Source organism: Rousettus aegyptiacus, unplaced genomic scaffold (genome assembly GCF_014176215.1).
Source record: "Rousettus aegyptiacus isolate mRouAeg1 unplaced genomic scaffold, mRouAeg1.p scaffold_m13_p_8, whole genome shotgun sequence".
Classification (NCBI taxonomy): domain Eukaryota; kingdom Metazoa; phylum Chordata; class Mammalia; order Chiroptera; family Pteropodidae; genus Rousettus; species Rousettus aegyptiacus.
Genome location: NW_023416311.1, coordinates 13,984,043 through 14,011,813, shown reverse-complemented (window position 1 = coordinate 14,011,813; position 27,771 = coordinate 13,984,043). Strand labels below are relative to the sequence as shown.

Genomic DNA, 27,771 nt, shown 5'->3' with positions numbered 1-27,771 from the left:
AGATCAGAGTAATTTTCTTGTACTTGATGTTTTCAAATGCCTTTATTGCAAAATTGTTGATATGCCTAAGCTGCTTATTTTGGAGTGGTATGTTCTGAACTCATTTTATACATTTCCTGTGCCCAGACTTGGAATTGGCTGTTTCTCCAAGAAATCTTCGTTTCTTTTAGTGGGAAATGGTATTTCAAAACCACAATCTTGGTGCTAGGAATGCTCTATGGTACTGAGTTGGCCATTATTTCCAGGTTTTTTCAGTGATCAGAGCTAGGAAGTTTCGTGTGTGTGTGTGTGTGTGTGTGTGTGTGTGTGTGTGTGAGTCTGTGTGTCTGTGTGTAAAATACCTCGTTAGTGCATACTATTTCTATTTAAGTTCAGGGTTTTTACTTAATGACTTCTATGCAACATAGGAATCTCCTTTATTCCTTATCAAGAATTCTGATTTTCAAGGACACGGGGGGATAGAAAGAAAATATTTCACAATTATTCATTTCTTTTATCCCACATTATACATTCAGCAGTCTGTATAGAATGCTATCAAAACTGATCATGATTATTGAAAACATTTTTAAGTTTTGCATATGCTGTTTCCAGTCTCCTTTTACTTTTTTACAATATACTGTATCTACATTGTCAAATCATATAGCCATTACATACTATTTTCTCTTCCTTTTAACCATCATTTAGTCTTAGTTCTACAAATTACTATATTTAACTCATCATCTGTTCTTTGTGTTAATGTTTTCTAGTCACTCTAGCTCATTCTCTAGTACATTTTTCATTTAGGACTCACGAGAATAATATTCCCTGAGTTGTTGCATGTTGGTAACATTCAGTGCCCCATTTACTTGATGTTCTCGGTTTTGCTAGATAGAACATCCTTGGATCACCTTTTTTTCCCTTGAGTATCTTAAATCTATGACTCCATTTTCTTCTGGCACAGAGTGTCACTGTCAAAAAGTCTGGTGAAAATTATTTAAAATATACATAGATAATTTTCTTTTCCTTTTGAATCATTTTGAATGTTAAGCATTTATTCTAGCGTTGCAGAAATGTTGCAAAAAATCAGACTGGGGAGAAACTAAGCACTACGCTGAGAGTTGACGAATGCAGATTTATTATGCCAGCAATCCCAGAAGAGCTACCACTCTGAAGATCTGGGCCCCAAGCTCAGATACAACTTTGCTTTTACAGGGCTTATCCATGCAGTACATTTGGCCAGTTGGCATGGGCCAGCTGGTTAATTTGTCCTTAAGCAGTTGTTAATAAAGCATGGTAGTTGCTATGGGTTATAGGCATTTACAAAGAGTTACAAAGCATGGGAGTTTCAGACAGGAACTTAGGCAGTACATCTGTTATCTAGACAGAACAAACAAAAATTTTGAGGTCACCCTGCCCTTGGGCCTATGTGGCAAGCATATCTACAAAAGTAGAACAAAGAGCTGATTATAAGATTAGCCTTTTGAATGAAAATTCCTCTTCACTAGTTCTAGTTTTTGGTTTTCTTCTTCAGAAACTCTGTTATCTGTATGTTGTATCTTCTTTGCCCATCTTCAACATTTGTCACTTTCTTTCAGATTGTTATCTTTCTTCATTTATTTATTTTTTGTTGAAGTTTTCCTTTTTAACCTGCTGTTATCCTTAGGGTAATATTTAAGTGTTTATTTACTCTCATGTTCTTTCTACTTTAGTGTTCATTTCCAAAATGATTTTTTTTTCTTTTCTTATTTTTAAATTGTTAAATTTTTGAATTTTTAAATTCTGAGTTATAATGTTCTTTCATGTCTCGTATAATACTCTTAATGTTTTTAAGCTTGTTTTTAAACAGTACATTATAGTTTTGATTTTTTTTTTTTTTAAGTATATCTTCCTGGCATGCTTTTATTGTTTGGAAGGATGTTATTCTGCTCTTCATTTTTTTTTTTTTTCTTACAGTAACATTTCATGGTTTTTCACCTAATGATAGTTTTCTGTTGCTCGTTTATTTTTGTGAATTTAGTTTTCCTGAACACATAGAAGGAAGCTTGGTTCAGAATGTTTTACATCTATGTTCACTGAGTTTGGCCTGTAGCTTTATTTTGTGTTGTGAATAGTGTTGATTTTAGGGTTATAATAACTAGAGACTTATTCGTATGGTTTTTTTTTTTTTATCATTTCTATACTCTGGATCAGTTTATATAATGTGAGAATAATCTGTTCCTTGAAAGTTTCATAGAACTCTCTCACTAAAACCATCTCAGTTTGATGCCTCTTTTAGGATAGATCTTTACTATTTTTTTTTTTTTTTTGCATTGCCTATATAGTAATTTGTCTATTTAGCCTTTCTAACTCGAGGCATTTAGCATCCAACTCCACCAGCCAATAATCAGGCTCCCTCTCCACGTCCAGGTCCTCTAATACTGCTCCTTCACCCTCCAGAGCACTGGTGTTCAACCTTTTTGGCACCAGGGACCAGTGCTCTCATGAGAATCTAATGCCTGATGATAGAAGTGGAGCTGAGGCGGCGATGCTAGTGCTGGGGAGTGGCTGCAAACACAGATGAAGCTTCGCTCACTTGCTTGCCTCTCATCTCCTGCTATGTGGCCCGGTTCCTAACAGGCCACAGACCAGTACTGGTCTGCAGGTTGGGGGGTGAGAACCCCTGCTCCATAGTGAAATTTGGTTCTCTTTATGCAGTTTGCTCATAGGATTCTCATCATTACTTTCCTTTGTATTCACTGCATTTAAGTACTGTTTTTGTCTTTTTCCTCGATACATTTAACTTTGACTTTAAGTAATTGAAATGATTGCTCATTTTTTTAATGCTTTTATTTTCCTAACTACATGTCTTGTGAGAGAGTAGAACTTGTACAGAACCTATCTAGTATCATCTATAGTTTGTCGTTTCATAAATGCCTTGGGGTGATGATATGCTGTGATGGGAGGGAACGAGGCAGTTACCCAGGGACTTCCTATATTTAGGAGCTCCAGTGTTTACTGCCTATATATTTATAATTGTTATAGCTTCCTGATTAAGTAACCTTTTATCATCATTTTATGTCCTTCTTTGTCTCTTATAACAATTTTTTACTTTCAGTTTATCCTGTCTGATATTAGTATGACCACTGCACTTCTCTTTTACTATTTGCATGGAATATCTTTTTCTGTCATTTCACGTTCTGTTTGTGATTTTAGGTCTGAGTTGTTTCTTGTTGACAGCATATGTTTGGTGTTTTTTTGTTTTTGTTTTTTTAATATATTTGGCCCATCTGTGCCTTTTGATTTGGGAAATTAATCCACTTGACATTTAGCATAATTACTAATAAGGACTTACTTTTGCAGTTTGTTATTTATTCTCTGGATGTCTTAGAGCTTTTTAGTTTCTTAATTCCTCCGTAACTGTCTTCTTTTGTGTTTAGTTGATTTTTGGTAATGATATTTTGATTCTTTTCTCACTGCTTTTTGTGTACATTTTCTGTATTTTTTTTGTGGCTACCTTGGAGATTACCGATAATATCTTAAAGTTTAACATTCTAAATGTATTGATATTAACTCAACTTTAATCGCATACAAAAATTCTATTTCTGTCTAGCTCTGTCCCCCTCCCCACTTTGTTATTCATGTCATAAGTTACATACTTAAACAGTGCGTACCCACTAACAGATTTATAATTATTTTTATACATTTGTCTTTTAAATCCTGTAGAATATAAGAAATGGAGTTACAAACCAAAATTACAATAATACTGCTGTTTAAATTTGTCTGTGTATTTACCTTTACCTTTAGCTATATTTTCATATGTGTGTGCTGTGTGCCTTTGAGTTGGCACTGACTCCTGGCGACTCTAGGAATGAGTGGTGTCCACAATGCCCTGTCCTCAGCATCCTTGTTCAGCTCCTAGAGACTCATGCCTGTGGCTTTTACAGAGTCAATCCATCTCATATTTGGTCTTCATCCTTTTCTACTGCCTTCTATCTTCTATCTTCATATAGCTGCAAGTTACTGTCTAGCATAATTTCAAACTAAAAGACTTCTTTTAGCATTTCTTTCAGGGAAGGTCCAGTGTAACAGTTCCTCAGCTTTTGTATATTTGTGACTGTCTTAATTTCTTCCTCACTTTTGAAGGATAGTTTTGCCAGATATAGAATTTTCAGTTGTAAGGTTTTTGTTGTTTGTTTGTTTGTTTGTTTGTTTTTGTTTTTATCAGCACTTTAAATATATCATTGCACAGCTCTGGCCTCCAAGGTTTCTGTTGAGAAATCAGCTGATAATCTTATTGAGGATCCCTTGTATGTGATGAGTCACTTCTCACTTCTTGCTTCCAAGATTCTCTGTCTTTGCCGTTCGACAACTTGATTATATTTTGTGGGTCTGTTAGGAGTTTATCCTACTCAGAATTCATGGAGCTTCTTGGATATGTAGATTGATGTCTTTCATCAGATTTGGAGCGATTTCAGCAGTTATTTCTTCATATAATCTCTCTGCTGCTTTATTGCTCTCTATACATTGGTCTTCGTAATGGTGTCCCACAAATCTCTTAGGCTCTGTTCACCTTTCTTTGTTGTTTTTCTTTCTGACCCTTAGACTTGGTAATTTCAAGTGTCTTTAAGTTATTTGATTCTTTTTTCAGCCTATTCAAATATGCTGTTGAACCTCTCTAGTGAAATTTCTAATTCAGTTATTATATTTTTCAGATCCAGAGTTCTATTTGGTTCCTTTTAATAATTTCTTCATGGATATTCTTATTTTGTTCACATATCATTTTCCTGATTTACTTTCATTCTTTGTCCATGTTTTCCTTTAGCTCTTTAATCATATTTAAGACAGCTGTTTTAAAGGCTTTAATAATCTTTGATGTCTGTGCTTCCTCAGGGTGGTTTTTGCCAATTTATAATGTCCCTTTGAATGGGGTGTGTTTTCTTTTTCTTTGTATGCCTTTTTATTATTGTTGTTGTTGTTGTTGAAAATCAGGTATTTGAAAAACAGCTCTCCATGTCCTTACAGACTGACTCTGTGCCTGGGAAGGCCTTCACTGATCGTTGAACTTGCTCTGAGCTTAGGAATTAGTGCCAGGTGAAAGATTAAGGTGTCCTCTGGTCTTTTCTGACTATATATTTTGCTTGGCTCTATGTGTGGCTTTTTCAGTTCTTTTATACACTGTTGCGGCGCGTTCAAATCTAAGACCCACAGAGCCAATTGAGATTAATTATGAGTCTTTATTAGCCAGCTAGCGACTGATTCAATTCCACCACGCAGAGTCAGAGAATCAGCCCCGAGCTTCCAGAAGAGGCAGCTTACATAGCTAAAACTATGTCTTGGTGGCCTTTGATTACGCAAGCCAGCAGATTACAGAAGCAGATGTTGGCGGTTAGCATCTAACACAAAGAAATAAAGTTTCTGGTGGACAACTTTGTTATCTATACTCTGGCGGCAATATTGTTTTCTTTTTCTTCTTGGGAGTCTTGGGAGCTATTTTCTCCTAGGCAGCTGGCGCCTGGAGATATCACTCTCTGTCTTGTCCTTGGGACTGGCTTACTGAGGAATTGATACCAATAACCCATAACAACATATTTTCCAAAGTGGCCATGGCCAGAATAAGGAGGGGAGATGTGAACAAGGAAGATGTTATTGAAGTGCACTTTACACTTTTACATTCCCCACTGGTTTTCTATGGGAATTCAAATCATTGAATCTTTAACCTTGAGAGGCTGGTAGTTTGTTCTGAGGACCATGAGTTTTACTGCCTGTACCTGCTTTTTGACATAGGCAGTTATCCAATTAATTATACAGGGTCCAAACAGAAGGCCCAGGAAGACTAGGATAAGAGGGCCTGTAATGGATGTCAGGAGACTTGTTAACCAAGGGGTGTTATTAAAAAGTCCATCATACCAAGATTCTCCACGCTTAAGTCGTTCTTCTCTGTCTTTAACCCTCTGTCTTATTAGCACTAGACTGTCTCATATAATTCCAGAATGGTTAGCATTAAAACAGCAAATTTCACCTAGTGCTATACAGAAACCCCCTTGTTTTAAGAACCGAAGGTTTAGTCCTCTTCTGTTCTGCAGCACTACCTCAGCCAAGGAGTTAAGAGAGGTCTCAAGGTGATTGATAGAATTTTCAAGGGTCAGTAGGTCTTCATTTATTTGTTGGGTTAAGTATAGCTTGAGTCTCCAGTTACAAGAGCTGCTGTTCCCACTGCAGCAGATCCTGCTATACCCACTCCGACCAAAAGGGGAACTAAAATTGGAGCCCTATTTTCTCTAGTCCCTAGATATTGAAAATGTTCTCGTCCTCCCTCACCAGAGTAAAAGTAGACCTGGGGAATAACGTGAACTAAGAAACAAAATCCAGCATTTTCTTCCCAGTAGTTAAGTTTAATACAAGGGGTCAGTCCAATATTACAAGCAAACCATGTGTCTTGAGGGGCACTTAGGAAGGTGGAGGTTGTGGGATCAACAGAAATGGTGGAGTTACAGTTTTTTGCATAGGGTGGAGAGGTGAAGTCATAAGATGGGGTCAGTATACAAGTAGGTTTCCAAGGGTAAGTTTCAGCATCTTTTCCCATGGACAGACAGAACTGTTGGGGGTCGAGACATTTTGAATCTGAGTTTTACCGGTGCCAAAGCTGGCAGTGGCTCCTAATCCGACATAGTATGGAGGGGCAGGATTAAGACAAAACCAACAATCATCAGTGATATTGGGGTTGCTCTGGTTAACAAATTTATATACTGCATCTAGCATTTTAAGTATGGGGTGTTGGGCCGGCTGGTTGGGGTAGGTACCTTGGGGGCCCTGTGGCCTTGGGGTGGTCACAAAGGTGGGAGCTAGGGTAGCCGGTGGTGGCTTCAGCTGTGGGGGGTTAAGCAGCAGGTTAGGGCAAATAGGATTAGTTCGGGTCTTAACCTTTTGCTTTTGGATGGTAACTAGCAAGCCAGGATCTGTATCAGACACATACAGCCGTAAGCCCCAAGTCTTTCCTGTTACCAATGTCTAATCATTCCATTGTTTTATAGTTAAAATCATCGTGTTGCACTTACCCGAGGTGGTGCAACTGACCTGAGAGGGTCGACTCAAGGAAATAAATGGGTCTTTGTTGACCCATGGGACGATGGTCTCACAGCCCCATGAAGCACAGTAAATACTACCTATCATTAAAACAAGGGCTCTCCACATAAATCTGAGGGCACATGTACAGCTGGACCTGTTGGAGACCTTTCTCTCTAAGTATATTTCCACACCTGTACCAGGGTAGTCAATTGCCTGTTGTGATGTTTACTCAGGGATGTCCTGCGGTGTCGGTTTGTCCTAGGATGTCACAAAGGTCTACCTGGAAGATAGGCTGGTAGCGGGTAGTATTGGTAGAAATAGGAGTACTAATCTCAGATCTTGTTAGTTCCCAATTATACACTGGGGATTGACTGGGATCACACTCACACAGGTGAAGGAAGGTTAAGAGAATTAAGAGGGTCCAGAAAGGGCCGTTGAAAGTCTTATCTTTAGGGGATCTCCAGTCTGGCGTACAGTCCATTTTTCTGTCTCCTTGGAAGGCCGAGCTATTTTGATCTGGGTATGGTGAATCTAGTGACAGCGTCCAGCGACCTTGCCTGTGGTAGGAGTGGCGAGGATGACAGGAAAGGGTCCATCCCAGGGGGCTCAAGGGCGGCTGGCTGTATCTTCTTCACCCAGATCCAGTCACCAGAAGAGTGGCTATGAGGTTTAAGTGGCTGTCCGGGGCTCTCCCGGGTGGCGGAGACTAAGTGTCGAGTTTCTTTCTTTGCCAAGTGTAGTGCCTGTAAGGACTTCAGTAATGAGAAATTGTGACTTTCAGTTGCCTTTTCTACCCCTATCTTGGGTAGAAGAGGTGGCGGTCTCCCAAACATGATTTCATATGGGATGAGGCCTTGGAGGTAAGGGGTACATCTCACCCTAAGAAGGGCAAAGGGGAGGAGACTCACCCAGTTTTTGCCAGTTTCAAGTTTGAACTTGGTTAAGGTTTCTTTTAATGTCCTGTTCATCCTTTCTACCTTTTACAACACGTGGCTGTTTTCGAAAGTCTTAACTTCCCAAAGAGTCTCTTCTCTAGCTTCTCTTTGGGGGCTTTGATTATGTATTACATGTTTCCACTTTTAAGCTCTTGTTCCAGGTAGCTGAGAGTCTTTGTTCTCCCTGTAGCTTTCGGGATCAGTGCCTGCTGCTATTCCAAGTTAGGCGGGACAGAGGTCAGTCTTTCAGACAGCCCCAAGGCTGGTTAGAACATTGCAAATAAGGTTTACTCTATGTCCTCTGGTTTGAAGGAGAGAATTAAGCTTGTGTCTCCTCTAGACCAAGACAGTCCCATGCCAGGGAGAGTTGGCATTAATTGGGCATTCACTTGGCTGCTATAGAGGTTTGACTGTTTTTCAGATCTCCTGTAAGGTTAGTTCAGCTAGTTTCTGCTTTTTTGTTGTTGTTTCTGTGGGAATAAGGACTCGGAGCTTCATAGTCATTCATTTTGCTGATGTCACTCCTTAACTGTAGGTTTTTTGTAGGTCATCTATTATCATGTTGAGGAAGTTCCTATCCTTAGTTTGCTATTAGTTCCTATCCTTAGTTTGCTATTAGTTTTTTAAAAAATATTAAATGGATATTGAATTTTGTGAAATGCTTTTTCTTCATCTATTAATATATATATTTCTTTGCCCTGTTAATGTGATAGTTTATGATTATTGAATTTTGAACCAGCTCTTCATACCTAGAATAAATTCCACTTGGTCGTGTTATATAATTATTTTTATACATTTTTTTGGATTCAAATTGTTTGTATTTGTCAATTTTCGTATTTATGAGAGATGTTGATGGTGTCCTTTGCTGTACAAAATCTTTTTGGTTTGATATAGTCCCATTTGTTTATTTTTTCTTTTGTTTTTCTTGCCTGAGGAGATATATCTGAAAAGAAATTATTGTTAGCAATATTAGCATTTACTGCATATGTTTTCTTAGAAGTTTTATGGTTTCAGGTCTTATATTTAAGCCTAATCCATTTTGAGTCTCGTCTACAGTGTAAGAAGGTGGTCCAGTTTCTTTTTTCTTTTCTTTTCTTTTTTTTTTTTTTTTTTTGCTGTATCTGTCCAATTTTCCCAGCACCATTTATTGAAGAGACTGTCTTTATCCCATTGTATATTCTTGCCTCCTTTGTCATATATTAAGTGAGCATTTAGACATGAATTTATTTCTGGGCTCTCTGTTCTGTCCCATTGGTCAATGTCTCTGTTTTTATGCCAGTACCATGCTATTTTGATTACTGTAGCCTTGTAATATAGTTTGAAATCAGGTAGGGTGATACCTCCAAGTTTGTTCTTCTTTCTCAAGGTTGCTGTTTGGTGTCTTTCATGGTTCCATATAAATTTTAGAATTATTTGTTCTGGCTCTCTGAAAAATGCCATTAGTATTTTGATAGAGATTGTATTGATCTATAGATTGCTTTGGGTAGTATGGGCATTTTAATGATGTCGATTCTTCCTGCCTATGAGCACAGTATATGCTTCCATTTATTTGTATCTTCTTCAGTTTCTTTTTTCAATGACATAACTTTCTGAGAACAGGTCTTTTACTTCCTTGGTTAATTTGATTCCCAGATACTTTCTTGTTTTTAATGCAGTTATAAATGGGATTGTTTTCTTAATTTCTCTTTGTGAAAGTTCATCATTGGTATATAAAAATGCCACTGACTTCTGAATATTAATTTTGTATCCTACTACTTTACTGAATTCATTGATCAGTTGAACAGTTTTTTGGTGGAATCTTGAGGGTTCTTTGTATATAGTATCATGTCATTGGCAGATGAGTTTTACTTCTTTCTTTCCAATTTGGATATGTTTTATTTCTCTTTCTTGTGTTATTGCTGTGGCTAAGACTTATACAGTGTTGAAGACAAGCGATGAAAGTGGACATCCTTGTCTTGTTCCTGATCTTAGGGAAAAGGCTTTAGCCTTTCCCCATTGAGTATTATGTTAGCTGTATGTTTGTCATGTATGGCATTTATTATGTTGAGATATCTTGCCTGTATTCCCACTTTGCTGACAGTTTTTGTCATAAATGAATGCTAGGTTTTGCCAAATTCTTTTTCTGCATCTATTGACATGATCATATGGTTTTTTATCTTTTGATTTGTTAATGTGGTGGGTCACATTAATTGATTTGAGGATGTTGTACCAACCTTGCATCCCAGGAATAAATCCAGCTTGATCATGTGTATGATATTTTTAATGTATTGCTGAATTTGGATTGCTAATATTTTGTTCAGGATTTTTGCATCAGTGTTCATAAGAGAGATTGGCCTATAGTTTTGAAATCAAGGTACTGGTGGCTTAGTAAAAGGAGTTAGGGAGACTTCTCTCTTCTTGAATTTTTTGAAATAGTTTGAGAATAATAGGTGTTAATTCTTTGAATTTTTGGTAAAATTTGCCTATAAAGCCATCTGATCCAGGACTTTTTTGGGGGGAGAGGTTTTTGATTGCCGATCTGATTTCATTGGTGATAATCAGTCGGTTCGGATTTTCAGTTTCTTCCTGACTCAGTCTTGGGAGATTGTGTGTTTCTAGGAACGTATCCATTTCTTCCGGATAGTCCAATTTGTTGGTGTATAATTGCTCACTGTATTTTCTTATCATCCTTTGTATTTCTTTGGAGTCCGTAGTTATTTCTCCTTTTTCATTTCTGATTTTATTTATTTGAGCTCACTTTTTTTCCTTGATGAGTCCAGTTAAGGGTTTGTCAATTTTGTTTATCTTTTCAAAGAACCAGTTCTTGGTTTCATTAATTTTTTTGTATTGTTTTTCTAGACTCTATTTAGTTTATTTCCTCTCTGTTCTTTGTTATGTCCTTCCTTCTGTTCACTTTGGGCTTTGTTTGCTGTTCTTTTTCTAGTTCTTTTAAGTGTAAGTTTAGATTGTTTACTTGAGGTTTTTCTTGTTTCTTTTTTTTAAATTTATTTTAATTAGTTTCAGGTATACAGTACATTAATTAGGTATCTATATGATTCATAAAACAATCCCCCCAATTGCTTCTTCCCTCCTCGGCCCTCCACCTAGCTAACGTATTAATGCTAACTGCATTCCCTATGCTGTGTACCCCATCCCTGTGACAATCTGTCAGCTACTAATTTGTACTTCTTTAACCCTTCACCCCATTTTCCCAGCCCTTCAAACTTTCCTCCTCTCTGTCACCTAATTGTTGACTATATTCGTGAGTCTGTTTTTGATTAGTTTGTTCCTTTTATTCTTTAGATTCTGCGTATAAGTAAAATCATATAGTGTTCATCTTTCTCTATCTAACTTAAATACCTTTTAGGTCCATCAAAGCAATAGCTTTTTCCATCCCCTTCTTTTTCATATGTAGGGGTCTTGTTTTCTTATCCTTTCAGCCACTCTATCTTTTGGTTGGAGCACTTAATGCTTTTCCATTTAAGGTACTTATTAATAGGAATGTAGTTGTTACCATTCTTTATTCCTGTTTTTAATACATGTTTTTTCTTCTTAAAGAAGTCCCTTTAACATTTCCTGTAATACTGGCTTGGTGGTGATAAATTCCTTTAGCTTATTTTGTCTGGGAAGCTCTTTATCTGCCCTTCAACTCTAAATGATAGCTTTGCTGGATAAATTATTCTTGGTTGTAGATCCTGGGTTTTCATCTTGTCGAATATTTTGTGCCAAGTGCTTCTGTCCTGCATAGTTCTTTTGAGAAATCGCTGTCAGTCTTATGGGTGTTCCCTTATAAGTCTGTTTTTTTCTTGCTGCTTTTAATATTCTTTCTTTGTATTTAACCTTTGGCATTTTAATTATGATGTGTCTTGGTGTAGGTCTCTTTGGATCCCTGATTTTTGGAATTCTCTGAGGTTACTGGGGTTTTATGTCCGTGTCTTTCACCAGGTTAGGGAAGTTTTCCATCATTATTTCTTCAAATGGCTATTCAACATCTTGATTTTCTTCAGTTACACTGATCAGACAGATATTTGGACCCTTAATAGTGTCCCATATGCTCCTTAAATTATTTTTATAGTCTTGGCATCTTATCTCTTGCTGTTCTAATTGAGTGTCCTTGGCTTTCCCATCCTTTAGATAGGGCATTTGATCCTTTTCTTTATTTACTCTGTTTATTCCTTTGTTTATTCCATTTAATACACTTCTCATCTCAGATAATGTGTTCTTCATTTCATATTGGTTCACTTTTATAATTTCCATTTTTATGTTTTTTTATCTTTTTGTTGAAGTTCTCACTGAATTTAATCAACAGTTCATTGAGCATCTTTATAACCAGTGTTTTGAACTCTGCATCTGTTAGATTACTTGACTCCATTATATCTGGATCTCTGTTCTGTTCCCTCATATGGTTTCTGCTTCTTTGTCTTCCCATTTTGTCTGCCTTTCCGTGTCTGTTTCTATGTACTAACAAAGCGCCTAAGTCTCCCAGTCTTATTAGTGTGGATTTGTGTAGAAGGTGTCCAGCGGCACAGACCTGAGAGGTGTTCAGCTACAGGCCAAATTTAGTCCAAGTCTCTGCCCCTCCAGAGCCACCTGTTAAAATTTAGCAAGCAATCCACAGATGCTGTGCTTATAGTTGCCTCAAAAGGCCACACCAGAAACCGAGGCCAACTGCCTCCAGTGTGAGTCTAGGGGCTGCTTAGCAAGGAGCACCTGACTCACTGAGGGTATACCTGGATGTGGATTGGGTGGGGCATGAGTTGGGGGAGGCAGGATTTCTGGGAATTCTCTGGGCAGAGTAACCTTTGTTATCCAATTTGACAACCTCATAGCTATGGCGGCGCTGTGTCCAGTGCACTGCTATGGGGCAGGGCTCACCATAGGAACAATGGATACGTCCGGCACTTCCATACAGAGCAAGTCTCACCTCAGCCCTCATTCTGACAATATATCCCTGTAAGTCCCTGGTGCCTACATGCAGCCGAATGGGCACTGGTGCTCATTGCAAACAGGTTTGTCACCCTGAAAAATCCACTCGTGGATGCGGTCCATTTAGGCGTCTGCCGCTGCCTCCATCTCACTCAGCCGCTGGAGACCGGTCAGCCCCATGTCTTCGCCCCATCCTACCTTCTGCCATTGCAGGGTGCTTTCTTAGATTTCTCTCTAGTTGTATGGCTTGTTCATCTAGATCCTAGGCAATTTTTCCTTGCTGCTGCTTGTTTCCATCACAACTTTGATTTGGTAGTCAGAGGAATGAACAGAGCCTCTATCATCTATGCCATTTTTTTCCCTCCAATATTGTGTGTCTCTTGTTTCTTGAAGTAGGCCTGTATTTCTGTGAATTTCCCTTTTAGGACTACTTTTGCTGTGTCCCATAGATTGAATTGTGTTTTCATTTGTCTCTAGGTATCTTTTGATTCCTTCTTTGATCTCTTGGTAACCCATTTATTATTAAGTAGAATGTTTTTAGCCTCCATGTGTTTCTGTATTTTCCAGTCTTTTTCTTGTAGTTGATTTCTAATTTCACACCACTGTGATAAGAGAAGACAGTTGATATGATTTCAGTCTTCTTGAGTTTATTGAGACTTGTTTTGTGTCCTAACACGTCATGTTCTCTCTCCTGGAAAATGTTCCATTTGCGCTTGAGAAGAATGTATATTTCGATGCTTTCGGGTGAAATACTCTGAAAATATTTTAAATCCATCTGGTCTCGTGTGTCCTTTAGGCCCATTGTTTCCTTGTTAATTTGTCTGAAAGATCTGCCCATTAGTGTTAATGGGGTGTTAAAGTCTCCTACTATGAGTGTATTACTGTTCATCTCTCTTTTTATGTCAGTCAGTAATTCCTTTATGTATGTAGGTGCTCCTGTGTTGGGTGCGCATATGTTTACTAGATTATGGCCTCTTGATTTATTGATCCCTTTATTATTATGTAATACCCTTCTTTGTTTCTTATTATAGCCTATGTTTTATCTGATGTAAGTATTGCTACGCTGGCCTTTTTTTTTTTTTTTCCCCATTTCCATTGTTGTGAAATGTCTTTTTCTATTTCTACTTTCAGTCTATGAGTGTCATTTGATCTGACGTGGATCTCTTGTAGACAGCATATGCATGGGTCTTGTTTTCTTATCCATTTAGCTACCTTGTGTCTTTTGATTGAAGCATTTACTTTATTTACATTTAAAGTGATTGTTGATAGGTACATAGTTACTGCTTTTTATTCTTATTTGTATTCCCCCCCTTTTTTTTTAACAGAAGTCCCTTTAACATTTTTTTTAATAGTGGCTTGTTGGTGATGAATTCCTTAAGCTTTTCCCAGTCTGGGAAGCTCTTTATCTCACCTTCAACTTTAATCGAAAACTTTGCCGGGTTGAGTAATTGTGGTTGTGGGTTCTTGTTTTTCATAACTTTGAATATTTCTTGCCAGTCCCTTCTGGCCTACAAAGTTTCCATTGAAAAATAAGCAGAGATTTTTATGCGGATACCCTTATAAGTAACTAGCTGCCTTTCTCTTGCTACTTTTAAGATCCTCTTTTTGTCTTTGACCTTTGGCATTTTGATTATGATGTATCTTGGTGTGGTTCTGTTTGAATTCCTCTTGTTTAGGACTCTTTTTGCTTCCTGAATTTGTATGTCTAATTATTTTTCCAGGTTAGGAAAGTTTTCTGTCATTATTTCTTCAAATAGAGTCTCAATCCCTTGCTCTCTTCTCCTTTGGGTACTCCTATTATGCGGATATTGTTACACTTAATGTAGTCCCAGAGGTCTCTTAAACTATCCTCATTTTTTAAAATTCTTTTTTTCTTTTTGTTGTTCTGATTGGGTGTATTCTGCTATCTTGTCTTCCATTTCACTGATTTAATCTTCTGCTTTGTCCAACCTACTGTTGAATCCTAGTGCATTCTTCATTTCAGTTATTATTGTAGCCTTCATTTCTGTCTCGTTCTTTTTTTGATTTATTTGTCCTTTTTATGCTTACTAGCTCTCTGTTGAGGTTCTATCATGTTCATCCATTTTCCTCCTAAGTTTGTTGAGCATCCTTATAAGCATTATTTTGAACTCTGTCTCTGATAGGTCGCTTGCCTCCATTTCATTTATTTTCTGGAGTTTTATCCTGTTTTTTTTTTTTTTTTTTTACTTTTGGCATGTTTCTTTGTTTTCTCATTTTATTAGCCTCTCTGTGTTTGTTTCTATGTGTTAGGAATATTTGTTTCATCTCTCAGCCTTGGCCAGATGGCCTTATGTAGAAGGTGTCCTATGTGGCCAGTGGCATGCTCTCCCTGATTCCCTGTGCCTGGGGCTCTGGATGTGATCTTTATGTGGGTTGTGTGTGATCTTCTGTTGTACCCAAGCCTTTATTGGTGTTAGTACATCAGTGGATGGGATTAATGCTCAGGCTTACTAATTGTGGAAATTGGCTGCACCTGCAGGGTAAGAGTTGCTGTGTGGGGGCTGACCTCACTGAGTGAGATTTGCTCTAGCAGGCTTGTGTACTTGTTGAGACCACCCATTGTGTGTATTACTTATAGGGACTAGTCAGAGGTTGATCTAGTGCCAGCCTCTGGGTGCATTGGTTGTGGCCCCTTGGGAGGGCCTCCCCAGTCGACCAAGTTCAGCTGCTGCCTTTGATTGCTCAGGGCTACTTGGTGGGAGCTACAAAGCAATCCACAGACGATTGTTGCCTATGCTGAATCTATAGGTAAGTTGAAGAGACAACACTGTAGGCAGTGGCCCAGTTATTCCCTGTCCCTGACCTAGGGCAGTTTAGCAGAAGGACCAGTGCTCCTCAAGATCTGACACTGTTTGTCAGTTGCCCATAAGTCTCTGAAACTGGAAGAGCCTCTGGGTGATATGCACGTTGGGTGGAGTGGGGACCCTGCGAGTCTCCTTGGTTCTATTGAGCAAATTTCCCCCGCCACTGCACTGCTAGTTTACATGCCAGTGCTGTCTCTGTGGTTCCCTGTACAAATTTCCAGTCATAGCAAGGCCAGCTGCCGCCCACCTCGTGCTTGCAAATATCCGATCTCTGTTTAAGGATTACTGAAGCTGGTGGGCATGAATTTGTGGCCCACCACCGAATGCTTCTCCTAGATAAATGGGCTTTGCGTGGGCTGCGCAAACTGAGTACTGTTGTTCGCTGTTGAATTCATGACCCAAGGAAAGCACAGGATGGAACTGGGTTGCCTGTGAACAGGCTTGCCACAGGTAATTTGTGGGTTTGGTGGGGTGTTGTCTCAGTGAGGCACAGGGCCATCAGGCCTACAGAGCACCAGATTCACTGCCAGCTCTGGGACTGCGGGCTCACACCAAAGTCAGATACCACTGTGGGAACTACTGTCATCTGTGATGAGCCCGCACACCCCCTGAGATCTGCCCAAGCAATACTCTCTCTCATGCTGGCAATAGCGATCTTCCTGTCATTGTATTTCCTGAACTTTGCTCACCTCGTTGGCTTAGATCTATAGACTGTGCTGAATGTTCCACCCCAGGGCATGGGCAGCTGCCTATCAATGTGCCCATACACTTTGTGGGTTGGACAGGGCAAGATCTCAGGGAGTCAAGGGCCATCAGGCCAATAGCCTAAGTTTCCTGCAGTTTGTGTCTGTATATTCCCGCAGTAGTCACAGATCGTAGGGAGACAAGCTGCCATCTGGGGCTGTCCCATAGACCCCTGCAATCCCCCCACATGATATTTTAGCTCTCGCAAGAAGCAGAGGTCTGCCTGTAACTGATTTTCCCGCAGTGCCTGCACTATGCTAGCCAAAGTTTGTTGCTTATGCAGATTGCGAGACTGGGGGGAGGGCAATTTGTGTGTTGAGTGGGGTGGGGTCTCAGGGAGACAATGGCCTTCAGATCAATACAGCCTCAGTCTTGCTGCAATTTCAGTAACTGGTCCCTCAGAAGTCACAGATCACAGCAAGACCAGCTATTATCTGGGACTGGCCCACCGATCCCCTAGATCTTCCCAAGTTCCTATCAGCAGCAATGGTCTGTCTAAAACTGTCTCCAAAATGTGTGCTCACAGCACCGGCTTCCTGCTGTGAATGTTTGGCCCTGAAACGGTGCAGGGTATGGCAGCCACCCAGCAACAAAAGCCCCAGGCAATTTGCAGTTTGTGTGGGGTGGGCTGATCTCAGGCCAGCGCTTCTGTATTGGCCTTGTGGGAGGGCTCTGCACAGGCAAGCTGGCTCAGTCTGTAGATTGCCCTGTAGGGGGCCCAACTAAGGCACAGTGGTGGCTGCCTATCCAGCCCTCATTCTCGTGCCTGGTAATGCAGTCTTTCACCATATGAATTTTGTGCGAGCCTTTCATCCACCACCGATGCCCCAAGTGAGTGTCTGCAGGCAAGAGAGCCTGTGCATAGGCCCTTTAAAGGGGCATCTAGGGTTCAATTTTCTTCCTTCTCACCCAGATAACCAGAATCCCTTCTGATTTTTATAGTTTTGGGGAACTCCTCTTCCCTCAGCTGGGACCTTGAGCTGGGCAGTCCCTGAATGAGGCTAGGACCCCTTTCTCCTTCTGGGATAGCCTCGCTATCCCAGTGGTCCTCTACTACCTGCAGGTGCAGGTCCAGCCCAATTTGCGACCTTGCCCCTCCTACTGGCTTCGATGTGGCTGCTTTATATTATCAGATGTACGTGTTATGATCAGCTGGACTTCAGGTGATTCTCCCCATTGATTATTTTATAATTTGGTTGTAATTTCAATGTGGACCTGGGAGGAGGTGAACCGTGCTTTTACCTAGTCCATATTCCTCTCTCTTCTGCTCTAAATTTTATTTATTTTCTTCTGCTTTAGAATTAATTTGCTCTTCTTTTTCTAGTTTCCTAAAGTGAAAGCTTAGATTATTAACTTTGTCTTTCTTCTTTTATAATACATGCATTCAATTTTCCTGTAAGCACTGTTTTTTGCTGCCTTTCACAGATTTTGATAGGATGTACTTTCATTTTTATTAAGTTAAAAATATTTCTTAATTTCTTTTGAGATTTCTTTGACCTGTGTGTTATTTGGAAGTATTGTTACTGGAGAGTGAGGATCCTCTCCTGGCCCGTTGTCCAAGTTGTTGATATCTTGAACAAAGAATTGAGCAAGGCATCGAAATACAGCAGAAAAGAAAAGCTTCATTAGAAGGGAAAGGACACTTCTAGACATGGAAGCGGAACTGAGCAAGAGAAGTATGACTCAAAAGGCCTGGCAACAAAGCCTTTGGGGTTTTTATCCCTATTTGCTGTGGGTGGTTACTTTTCTTAGAGAGTTGGGCTTCCTTGATTGACAGCTAAAATTGACAGGACTCAGTGATTCATCATTTGCTTTCTGCGCATGTTCGTTCCCAGAATTCAGTCTGTTATTATAATATTAATGAGTTTCTGGGCATATATGTCACGTAATAATGATGGTATAATGAGGCTCAGGTGAATTAAAGACCATTGGGGTCTTTATTGCACAGGTACAAGTGACTGGCTGAAACTAGTACCCAATTTTCTGTTCACTTGTTTCTATGAGTTACTTTTAGCCCCAAAATGCCTTCTGGCTTGCTTAGTTGTGGGCGGACTAGGGCAGACTCCTTCCAGGCTAGGATGACCTCAGTGTCTTTGCAGGCAGACCCAAACCCCCCTAAATAACTTTCCTACCTAACTCTTTACTAAGAGCCATGAACCCCCTTATTATTAGTATGGATGTTGAAGGATGGGAGGCCTCTTCTGTATCTGCTTCCTGCTGAGGAGGGTCGTTGTCCCTGTCTGTTGGAGTTTCATGGAGCTCTTTCCTTTCCTACCTTAATCAGGGCTGGGTCTTGGGTTTCCTGTTGAAGTGCCACCTCAGTCCCTAGACAAGGAAGATACGAACTTGTTATTTAAATCGTATATCATTAAAATTTCTATTATTGATTTGCCTATTAAGCAAGTAAAGGGAAGCAGCCTTGGTTAATATATTTCTTAAAGAGTAAAAAACTTTTGGCCTAAAGTTCCCTCCCCTCTCACACTCTAAGGACCCTGCCTGGCCTATTGCCACTTCTGCTAACAATGGACTGATGACCCCTATCAATAGCCAGAGTATCTGAATCACCAGTTTTGGGGCAATTATTGGGATTTGAGGGAGAGGGCCTTTTTCCCAAAGAAAAAAGGAAAGAAAACTTAAATAGGTTTACTAAAAAGATTAAGAACTCTGCAAGAGATATCTCATTTCATTTCCTACTAAAAGATTAAAAATTTTACAAGTGATGTCCCATATCAATACGTTGTTTAATTTACAAGTACTTTGAGTTTTCCAGCTATTTTTTATTATCAATTTCTGGGTTAATTCTTTTGTGAACTAAGCATCAGTGCATGATCTCTGGTTTTTTTTTTTTTTTTTTAAATTTGTTAAGGTGTTTTTTTATGGCCTGGAATGTGGTCTGTCTTGGTGAATGTTCCATGTGAGCTTGAGAAGAATACATATTATTGTACAAAGTAGTTTGTAGATGTTTACTGGTGGTGATAGTGAGTTCATCTATGTCCTTACAGATATTCTGTCTTTGGATCTGTTCATTTCTGATAGAAGGGTATTAAAATCTGCAATTATAATAATGAATTCATCTGTCTCTCCTTGCAGTTCAGATTTTTCCATATGTATTTTGAAGCTTTGCGTTTGGTACACACACATTAAAGATTATTATATTTCCTTGGAAAATTGACTTTTTAATCATTATATAATGTCCCTCTTTATCCCTGATAATTCTTATTTCTCTGAAATCTCCAGCTTTCTTTTAATTCATGTTAACATGATTTTATCCATTCCTTTTAATCTGTCTGTATCTCTATATTTAAAATGTTTTTTTTTTTTTTTAAGATACCATATAGTTGGGTCCTGTTTTTGATCCGCTCTGATAATCTTTTAAATGGTCTATTTACTACTGACATTTTTTTCAACTTCCGGTATCATTTATTTTTTTCCTAGACTCTGGATACAATTAAGTGTAGCAAAACAGTGCTCAGTACTATTAAGCTGCCTTTTAGGTTCCACTTCAGTATTTGTAAATCTGAGAATTCACATTCCAGTAACTAGAAAACTAAAATTTGACATACCAACAAAGTTACTTAAGAGTGATGTAACTACACCAAATTTAATGTGCTACATCGAGACTTTACCATTACAGAACCTGGCCTTTGTAAACTAACTTACACATAAACAAAGTTGCTCTTTGCTTATCTGTCCTTACCTATGAAGTGTTGCCCCAGCAGACCCCTCCCATAGCTTTGATTCTGCCCCTTAAGACGAGTTTTAAACAAACCCTAAGTTTCCAACCCAGGGAAAAAAATGTTAACCCAGAATTACCAAATTCTAAAGTTTCAGTAGATGGAACACCAGAAATTGGTTACGGGTAACTCTTTTAAGTCTTTAATTCGAAGTAATAATATAAGAAGTTACAGTGTTGACCAAAGGAATACACAAGTTTCTTATTACTTTGTTTTAATATGTCTAAAAATTCTATGACATTTTTTGGTCAAGCCGTTTCCATTATAAAGTACTGATTTAAACAACTAATAACTTGAGTTTGGAGAAACGTGGTGGAGTGAGAGATGTTCCCAGATCTCTCCGCTTGAAACAATAAGCTGAACATCTAAAACGTAACAAAAAACACCCAAACTGCACACTAAAACATCTGAGTGTGGGATCTGTGCCTAAGAGCTACCACAGGTCAGAACCCCGGCTGTCAATTGGTGGACCGGGAAATACAAAAAAGCTGCCTCTTGCAGCTGGCACTCCCTGTAGGATGAGGGAGAGGGGAGAAGGCGTGGCAAGGTCCCTGAACAGCCCTGCCTGAGAGAGTTGCGAGCTCCATGGGGCCGACAGCAGGGTCCAATCATCAGAGTAAAGAAGCAGGGACGACAGAGATTGATTTTTACCAGCTGTGGTTGAAAAACCAAGGCTGAACCACAGCTTCCAACCCTGAGGACCCCTACCCCCATATCCTCTGAGACCGAACACCCTGGAGCCCTAGGGGAATCTGACCAAACACTACCAAAACTGTTGCTAACACTGACAGGGGCAGAGACTGAGAGTAGCGAGCACGATTAAACATCTATAAGGAAAAAAAAGATATTATTAAGGCTTTATACAAAGTAGAGGTCCAAGAGGTTTAGATGCCACCTACTGCAAACCAAAAGAAAAATGCCTTTTTGCAACAGGCTAGAGAGACCTTTATATAACAAATCTTCTTTCGGCGGGTGGGGGGAAGCAGAATACACTTCTGTTTGCCCAGGCAGAGAAACAGTCCATTAAACACCATGAACAACAAAGGTGACACAGTATCTCAAAAAGAAAGAGAAAAATCTCCAGAAAATAAGCTTACAGACAAATATGCAGAGAATTCAGGATGGTACTTTTGAAAAAACTCAGTGAATTCCAAAATGAGTCATATCAACAGTTTCAGGAATTGAAAAAACAACTAGATGAGCAGAATGAGTTCTTTAGCAACTAGGTTGAAACCCTCAAAAAGAACAGAATAGAACTTCTGGAGATTAAAAACACACTGCAAGAGCTGAAAAATGAAATAGCAAGCTTGGGAAATAGAGTCAACCAAATGGAGGAAAGGATCAGTGATATCGAAGACAGAAATCTAGATATAAATCAGAAGGAAGAAGAAAGAAACCAAAGAATGATAGATAATGAAAGAGAAATACAATAACTGGCTGATACCGTCAGGAGAGGAAATGTAAGAATAATGGACATTATCGAAGGGGAGGAAAAGGAGCAGGGATTAAGAAAGCATTTTCAGACAAATAATTGATGAGAATTTCTCAAATCTAAGGAATAAGCTGGAGCTTGGAATTCAAAAAGTCAGCAGAACACCCAGGTATCTCAACCCAAAAAAGCCTTCACCAAGACATTGTATTAAAATTATCAAAAATCAATGACAAAGACAGAATTCTCAGGACGGCTAGGGAAAATAAGATGGTAACTTATAAAGGAAAACCCATTAGATTATCATCGGATTTCTCAGCATAAACCTTACAAGCCAGAAAGGAGTAGAATCAAATATTCAGACTAGTAAGTGAAAGGAACTACCAGCCAAGAATAATGTATCCAGCCAAGCTCTCCTTTAGATATGAAGGAGAAATAGATGCCTTTCCAGACATTCGGAAATTGAGGGAATTCTCCACGATGAGGCCTGCATTACAGGAAATACTGAAAGGGGTTGTCTCACCTAAAACAAAATGATGAAAGAAATCCATAACTAGGAAGAAGGCGACTAGCAGGCAGATAGAAGCAGAGGAGTGCAACTCTTACTAAGAACAAGACATTGTAAGTTTAAACAAGAAGAGATTTGCTATAGTAAGATAGTAATGAACAGTCAGCATACATAGGGACAAATTGAGACAACAGTGACTGAAAAGGGGAGGATTCAAAGATCCATATTTGCAAAGGGGAATGGCAATAAGGCACGCACAGAAGAAAATGGATGACTCTGTGTGTGTGTGTGTGTGTGAACTATCCTTTGCATATTCATAATGGTAACCACACACCAAAGATTCAGAGTTGAAGTATATAACATAAAACAAGAAGGACCAGAGGGAAAACCTACAAAAGACAACCAAAATAAAGGAAAGAGAAACACAAGGACAAGGAAGCAGTGGAAACATCAAGCTACCAGAAAGCAAAAGATAAAATGGCTATAAGAAGACCTTATATTTCAATAATCACCCTAAATGTAAATGGACTGAACTCACCAATAAAAAGGCACAGAGTTGCAGAATGGATCAAAAAACAAAACCCAACCATATACTGCCTCCAGGAAACACATCTCAGTTCCAAAGACAAATATAAACTCAAAATGAAAGGGTGAATCTATAGCCATGGTACCCTGAACAAGCCCAATCCCGTCTGATCTCGGAGCTAAGCAGGGTCAGACCTGGTTAGTACTTGGATGGGAAACCACTTAGGAAGACCAGGTGCTATAGGTGTAAAAAATAAAAAAGGGATTGTAAGCTTACAAGGTCCTTGCAATCTGTGAGGTCAATTAAGGGTTGCCTCACTTAAAAAAAAAAAAGAGTAGAAAATGATACTTCAAGCAAATGGCATTCAGAGAAAAGTGAGAGTAGCGATACTAACATCAGACCAAATAGACGTAAAAATAAGAAAGGTAAAGAAAGATACTTAGGGACATTTCATAATGCTAAAGAGAATCATGCACCAAGAAGACATAACACATTAATATCTATGCTCCCAATCAGGGAGCCCCGAAATATATAAAGCAATTACTAAAAGAACTAGAGGGGGAAACAGACGAAAAAAACACTATCATAGTAGGAGACCTAAATACCCCACTGTTGGATATGGACAGATCATCTAAACAGAAAATCAATAAGAAATAACATCCTTAAGTGACACATTAGACCAACTGGACATAATTGACATTTACAGTGCCTTCCATCCCAAAACAGCTGCTTATACATTCTTCTCTAGTGCACATGGAACATTCTCAAGGATTGACCACATACTGAGACACAGAGATAGTCTCAACAAATATAAGAGGGTTAAAACCATATGAACCATATTCTCTGATCATAATGTTTTGCAACTAGAGATCAACAGCAAAAAGAAAGCATGAAGAATCACAAATATATGGAGATTTAAACAACATACTACTGAAGAATAACTGGGCCAGAGAAGAAATAAAAAGAGAGATCAAGAAATACATAGAAACAAATGATAATGATAGTACAACATGTCAAAACTTTTCGGACATAGCAAAAGTGGTCATAAGAAGAAAGTGCATATCATTACAGGCCTATCTCCAAAACCAAGAACAAGCCCAAATAAACAATCTAACGTTTCATCTTTAAAAAACTAGAAAAGGAAGAACAAATGAACCCTAAAGTCAGCAGAAGGAAATAATCAAAATTAGAGCAGAAATAAATGAAATTGAAAAAATAATAGAAAAAAATGAATACAACAAAGAGCTAATTCTTTGAGGTTAATAAAATTGACTAACCCCTGGCTAGACTCACTAAAGAAAAAAGAGAAAGGACACAAATAAAATCAGGGACAAAAGAGGAAAATTATGACAGATACTGCAGAAATACAAAGGATCAAACAAGAATACTATAAAAAAGTATATAACACCAAATATAATAACTAGAAGAAATGGATCAGTACTTAGAAAAGTACAACCTTCTGAATCAAGAAGAACTGGAAAACAATTGACTGATTAGCAGTATGGAAATCGAAACAATCATCAGAAACCTACCCAAAAGTAAAAGCCCAGGACCAGATGGCTTCACCAATGAATTCTACCAAACATTCAAAGAAGATTTAATACCTATTTTCCTCAGACTCTTTCAAAAAATCAAAGAGGAGGCAATATTTCCTAACTCATTTTATGAGGCCAGTATTACCCTGATACTAAAACCTGGTAAAGATAACACAAAAAAAGAAAACTACAGACTGATATCACACAGATGCAAAATTCCTAAATAAGATACTAGTGAACTGAATACAACAACATATTAAAAAGATTGTACGCCACAATTAAGTGGGCTTCATCCCAGAGGCACAGGGATGGTTCAACATACACAAATCGATTAACGTGATACACCACATAAACAAATTAAAAAATGAGACCTGATCATATCAACAGATGCAGAAAAATTTTTGACAAGATACAGCATCCATTTACCACAACACCTAACAAAATCGGTATAGAAGGAAAGTGCCTTAACACAATAAAGGCCATGTATGACAAACCCTCAGCCAACGGTTATACCTTATGGTGAAAACTAAAAACCTTCCCTCTAAGATCAGGAACAAGGCAAGGCTGTCCACTGTGACCACTGTAAATTCAGTATAACATTGGAAGTCCTAGCAAGTGCAATAATGCAAAAGAAATATAAAAGGCATCCAAATAGGAAGTAAAGAAGTCAAACTGTCACTCTTTGTGGATGACATGATTCTCTATATAGAAAACCCTAAAGACTCCACAAGAACACTATTGGAAACAATAAGCAAATACAGTAAGCTATCTGGATACAAAATCAATGTTAAAAAATCCATAGCATTCCTATACTCTAATAATGAAGTGTCAGAAAAAGAAATGGAAAAAATAATTCCTCTTGCAATTGCAATGAAAAGAATAAAATACCTAGGAATAAATCTGATGAAACAGGTGAAGGACCTATATAATGAAAACTGTAAGACCCTATTAAAAGAAATCGAAGAAGATATAAAAAAAAATGGAAAGATATTCCATGTTCTTGGATTAGAAGAATCAACATAGTTAAAATGAGCATATTACCTAAAACATTATACAGAGTTAATGCAATCCCCATCAAAATCCCATCGGCATTTTTTTAAAGAAATAGAACAAAAAAGTCAGATTTGTATGGAAGCACAAAAGACCCTGAATTGCCAAAGCCATCCTGAGAAAAAAGAACGAGGCTGGAGGCATCACTCTTGCCCGACCTCAAATTATACTACAAAGCAACAGTAATCAAAACAGAATAGTATTGGCAGAAAAACAGACACATGGACCAGTGGAACAGAATCAAGAGTCCAGAAATAAACCCATATTTATATGGGCAAATAATTTTTGACAACAAAGCCAAAAACATACAGTGGAGAAAGGAAAGCCTCTTCAATAAATGGTGCTGGGAAAACTGGAAAGCCACCTGCAAAAGAAGGAAGCTAGACTGTTGTTTATCGCCACAAAATTAACTCAAAATGGATTAAGGACCTGAATATAAGACCTGAAACAATAAAATGCATAGGAGAAAACATAGGAACTAAACTCAAGGACCTGGGACTTAAAGAGGATTTTATGAATTTGACCTCAAAAGCAAGGGAAGTAAAGGCAAAAATAAATGAATGGAACAAGATCAAACTAAAAAGCTTCTACACAGCAAAACAAACCGTCAACAAGGTAAAAAAGACAACCATCCAAATGGGAAAATATATTTGCAAGCAACCCCTCTGAAAGGGCCTAATATCCAAAATATACAAATAACTCATAGGACTCAATAACAACAAAAAACACTATCCAATCAAAAATTGGGAAGAGGACCCGAACAGACACTTCTTCCTAGAGGACATAAAATGGCCAACAAATATATGAAAAGATGCTCAACATTGCTAGCTATTGGGGAAATGCAAATCAAAATCACAATGAGATACCATCTCACACCCGTTAGAATAGCTATAATCATCAGGACAAGTAATAACAAATGTTGGAGAGGATGCAGCAAAAAAGCATCCCTTATACACTGCTGGTGGGACTGTAAATTGGTAAGCCACTTTGGAAAACAGTATGGGGCTCCTCAAAAAACTAAGAATTGACCTACCATATGATCTAGCAATCCCTCTATTGGGTATTTACTCCACAGGCTTGAAAACTCATATCCCAAAAGATATTTGCACACCGATGTTCATAGCAGCACTATTCATAATGGCCAGGACATGGAAGCAACTGAAGTGTCCTACGATAGATTGGCTGAAGAAATTGTGGTGCATATATACAATGGAATATTATTCAGCCATAAGAAGAGATGAAATACTGCCATTTGTGACAACATGGATGGACCTTGAGATAATCATGCTAAGCAAAATAAGCCAGACAGAAAAAGTTGAAAACTACCTGATATCACTTATGTGTGGGATATAAACCCAAAAGCAACAAATGAACAGGGCAAACAAACAGAGACTCATGGACATGGACAATAGACTAGTGCTTACCAGAGGGGAGGGGGATGGCGAAGGGGGTCAAATATGTGGTGACAGAAAGAAATACAGCGTAAACATGTATATCTTACTGTTTGAGTGTATAGCTGAAACTTACTGGATTTCATTAACCAATGTTACTGTTAAATTAATTAATTAAAAATAAAAAATAATAACTTAAAAACTGCCACACACAAACCCAAATGGTCCACAAAAGATGCTCCTTTCTTTCCAAAGGTTTTAGGATGCATTGTAATCATTAAATAGCCTTTTACTATTAAACTTAAATGGCTAATTGAACAATTTTGAATTTGTTGTTCTACCATAAATTACAACTGGAGTGGCCGTCTAGTCTGTTGATGAGCCCTTCAAAAGTATTCATTTCTGTTATAATTTTTTTGGTTGCTAGTATTTCTTTTTTATTATTTCTTAAAGTTTACATCTCTCTGCTTATATTACCCATCTGATCTTGCATGTTGTACATTTTTTTCCTTAGAGCCCTTAACATACCAATCATAGTTGCTTTAAATTCCCAATTTAATAATTATAACTGACATCTCTGAGTCTGGATCTGATGCTTCTTTCTCTTCAAAGTCTTAATTTTTTCTTTTAGTATGCTTTGGAATTTCCTGAACACTAGACATGATGCACTGGGTAAATGGAACTGGGGAAAGTAGGCCTTCAGTGTGAGGTTTTACATTTATCTGACTAGAAGTTAGGCCATGTTTACTGTTTGCTGTAGCTGTAGGTATTAGAGCTAAAATTTCTTCTGGTGTCCTTGTTTTTGTCTCCTCTGTTCTCTTTGGGGTTTCCTAGAGATAAATTAGGTCTGAGAAGTGCAGTTTTTTCCATTGTATTCACCTGTCATTATACAGGAGGCCTACCAATGTGGTAGTAAGGAAGAGAAGTGTTCTGTAGTTCTGTGGTTAGGTCTTTAGTAAACCTGTGACCTTAACGATTGCTTTTCTGTTTGGATTTTTCTCCCCTTATGTGAAACAGGAAGGCAGAAGGGGCTAGAGTTGGACATTTCTTCTTCTCTAAGTCAGTTAGGTTCTGGTAAAACCTGAATTAGTTAGGCTCTGGTAAATGTTTCCCTTGAGGACAGGCCTTGTTAAGAATAGAATACTCTGGTTATGTCAAAATGTGTC

The 27,771-nt window shown here is 38.4% G+C and overlaps 1 protein-coding gene and 1 pseudogene across 11 annotated transcripts in view; both read left to right on the top strand.

Moving 5' to 3' along the window:
- DNASE1 (deoxyribonuclease 1) overlaps positions 1–27,771 on the top strand; it is a 56,250-nt gene that overhangs the window by 7,535 nt on the left and 20,944 nt on the right. The window lies entirely within an intron of this gene.
- On the top strand, positions 22,758–22,875 carry LOC118607575 (annotated as a pseudogene).